Consider the following 3,748-nt stretch of genomic DNA (forward strand, 5'->3'; position numbering starts at 1 on the left):
CTCTCGCTTTTTCCGACTCTGTGTTTTCTCTGGCTGTGGTCCCAGCTTGACCCTACCGTGAAGAACAGACCTCAGGGGCTGCCGGGCGAGGCTTGATGGGAGTGGGGGAGCCTGTCTCCTCGGTGGATGGACAGTCTGCCCCCAGGGGGTAGCTTGGCTTCTGAGATCAGGAGTCACGGGGTGGGGGGTGGGGAGTCGTGGCAGCCTGGGGGCACCGGGGCACAAACAGGATTCTTTCTATAAAGCCCACCCAGAGACCAGAGAGTCTCTGACGGGACCAAGGGCAAACAGGGCCACCTGTTCTGGGATCTTGAATATCCCGAGACTGACGGGTGGGTCCTAAGGGTCTGGGAAAGGACCCAGCGGGCTGGCTGCTCCAGCTCTTGCTTCCTTCGTCTGCCTTCTACCATCCCCTGCCCCAGGAGCCCCGCCCAGGGCGGGTGACAGAGTGCAGATGTCCTGCCAGGCGGGGAAGCGTGAGGACTATGCCTCCCTCCATCCACCCCCAAATTCTCTGGAGCTGTTTACACTTTTCTCTTTGCCTTTTCTACATTTTTATAACTTCTTGGGGACTCAGGTTGAGCGCGGTGGAGGGAGGAGCCTGGTGCTGTCAGGCCCCGCCCGGTGGGTGGTTTGCTGAGAAGTGAGGGCGCTCAGCTCCCTGCAGCTCCTCCCGGCTCCTGCCGAGAGGGCAGCGAGCCTTCTTCCTCCCAGGGCTGGCGGACAGTGAGCAGAAGCCCCTGAAACTCTTGCCCTCCCACCCCCCGTCCCCACCTCAGTGGGGACTTCAGTCTGCAGCACACGATGCCCCACACTTCTGTGAGTGATCCTGACGGCAGGGCCAGGCTGGAGCGAAGGAGTGGCTGCTGGGGCACACAGTAGGACCCCATTCCCTAGCCCCTGGCAGAGGGGGAATCTGGGCAGGACGGAGAAGCTAAGAGGTCCATTGCCTCCCTTTCCTCTTTCCTCTTCTAAGGCTCCAGCCCCGAGGCCTCATGTCCTACCCAAACTTTGTCAGGGGTCCTATTGCTTTTGCCCTTTAGCAGGAAGGGAGCACTGTCACCTCTCTCAGACCCTGGGCACAAACTACCCCATCCCCACCCTCATCTCCCAATGTCTCTTTCTTTGGAATGAGGAGGTTGAGAGTTGGGGGGGGGTCCCATGTCTTCGGGGGAGGGGAGGAAACCTCAAGTACGCCTGGTGGTGAGCACAGGTGGGGGAAGAGTTGCTTACCTCGTCTAAGACTGTTGCTTGTGTTTGATCGTGTGACCTGACTCCGGAGGCCCCAGGACCTTGAGCCCGGGAGCTCTGGGCAGTGGCCTTGTGCCCTCACCCTGCACTCCTGTGGCAGGTCTTGGGGTTTTGCATGCTCACGGTCCCCTCCTCCCAGGGGGCCCCTGTTACCTCGCCTTGTGCAGCCTGCTCTCCAGACGCATCATCTCCTAGTCTCACCCTCTTCCTGCCCCCTGTTCTGTCCCCAGACCGCAGTGGACACCCACTCGCGGGAGTGGGCGCATTCATTCCAGTTCCTTTTCGCTCAGGGCCCTGGGGAGCTAGGGAAGGTAGACGGAAGCAGCACTCTTGCCTCCCTCCCTACCTCGAGGAAGCCTTTCGGTCCCTGCCGAAAGATGACTGAATTGCCAAGGAATCTAGCGGATTTCAGACTCCAGCGGGGCCCAGGACCCTGTGCTGGCGGCTGGCACATGCGCAGACCAGAGGTCGGCTGGGGGTCTGCATTTGCAAGGAGCTTCCCTCCCACTTTGAAGAGGGAGAAGACCTGGGGGGCTGGCCTGGGACCCTCTTCTGGAGGGAGGAACTGCCTCTATGGTGCTGGGGGCAGGGTGCATGGGGTTTGCTTATAGCCTATTTGGGGGGAGGGGAGGGGCATGTGCTGGAAGAGGCTGTTGGGGGTGAGGGAGGGTTGCTTTTCCTCCGGGGTTCAAGGCTGTGCAGCACGATTTCCAACAGTCCTGGAACAGGGCTGTTTTTATATTATTGTGAATGAAACTGCTCTTGCTAAATGATTTTCTTTTGGTGGGGGGTGCACTTTTATTTTCAATTCATCTTATGAAAGGAAAACCCAAATCTTCCATTCCTCCCCTTCCTTCTTATCCTTGTGTGAAGGAGGGAATTTTGGTGAATGTGTTTTTGACCTTTCCCCGGCCCCAATTCATACAGCCCAGCCCCCTTCGTCTTCCAGGTCTGGGGAGTATCCATTGTTGTGCCAGTCTTAGCATGTTTTCTTAATGTGACATCCCCACCCCAGGCCCAAGAGAGATTCTATGACATATACTACAGAGAGAATTATATATAAATATATATAAATATTATAGATTATATACACGTGGGCATTGGGCTTGAGTGCCCACTGCCAGCCCCCTTCCTAGGCTACAGCCCCTCTCTTGGCCTGGGGAGGGGGCAGGGATGTGACGCTGGAGAGGGCTCCAGGCTGTGTTCATTGGCACTAAACAGAACGTGGTGGCATCCTCTGACTATGAGTGTCTTATTTGAGGGATGGAGGAGACCAGGCCCAAGGGAGGGGAAGGGGGAGAGGGGACACAATTGGAGGGCATAAAGGAGGGAGGGGAAAAGCTTGGAGTGTGGATGCAAGGGGTTTGGACGCTCAGAGCCCCTGGGACCGCTTACAGAAACGGCAGGCTCCCTGTTGCTGATTTGGGGAGTATACGGTTCTAACCTCCCAAGTACAGGAGCATGAAAGAGGTCTGCCATCTTGACATTGAAACCCCAGCTCTCTGCCCCAAGAACACAAAGAACCAGTCTAAGGGCTGGTGTCTGAGTGACCCAGTGGAAGGCCTGGCTGCCCCGAGCTTTTGGTTCGTGGCAGGAGAGGCCGCAGCCAGAGCAGCTTGAGGGCAGAGCTGACCCTTGGGAAGGACAGATCAACGACCACAGTGGGAAGAGGGGGGACGAATCTGCTAGGAAGCTGTGACATGGGATAGGGAGGGTTTCTGCTGGAAGGAGTTGGATGGGGCAGCATGACCGGTTGGCGAAAGGTGCCTGCCCCGTCCACATAGAGCCTCCTGTGACATTTTCTCTTCCAGGCTGCTCCCTGATTGGCTCTTTGTCCACATTTCACTGCTTACATCAGGGACAAAGGAGGGGGAAATGGGATTGGCCTTTCACTGTCCTAGTAGTAGCCCTTGCTTGGGGACAGATAGTGGGAGGCAGATGGAGTCTGGAGGCAAATTTTGGGAAGCGGGGAGACCACAGGGTGGGGGACTCTGAGAGAAGGGGCTGTGGACGGTCTGGGTATATTCTGGGGCCATCAGACCATGAGACCATGCGATGGCCCCATCTCTTCCTCTAGTGTGGCATTTGCAGGGCCACAGACGTCCTGGGCCTCCCGTCACCCACCCCTGTGGACACTGAAGGACAGTGTGGCAAGGCCAGGAAGGTGACAAGAAGGGACAAGAACCCTGGGGAATTGTGGGGGAGGCAGGGACAGGCAGGGCTCCCCACCTACACGGGCGGGGGCGGGGAACATTCCGGAAGCTCCACAGAACATAAAGGCCCTTCACTGGGGCATCTGGAAATAGGGAAACGGCCTAAAAAAATAATTGACCAAATTCTGACTCCTGGTCCAAGACTACCCTTGTCACATTTAAAAATTCCCAGGAGGACCCAGGATATTGGCGTGATCTCTCCAACCGTAGGACAGACCATCTGCCCCGCAAACCCACCATGGGACTGGGGCCTCTGGGCAGCCTGAGGAGGGTCCTGGCGGTGC

The sequence above is a fragment of the Miniopterus natalensis genome, chromosome 10 (genome assembly GCF_054644295.1).
Source record: "Miniopterus natalensis isolate mMinNat1 chromosome 10, mMinNat1.hap1, whole genome shotgun sequence".
NCBI lineage: Eukaryota > Metazoa > Chordata > Mammalia > Chiroptera > Miniopteridae > Miniopterus > Miniopterus natalensis.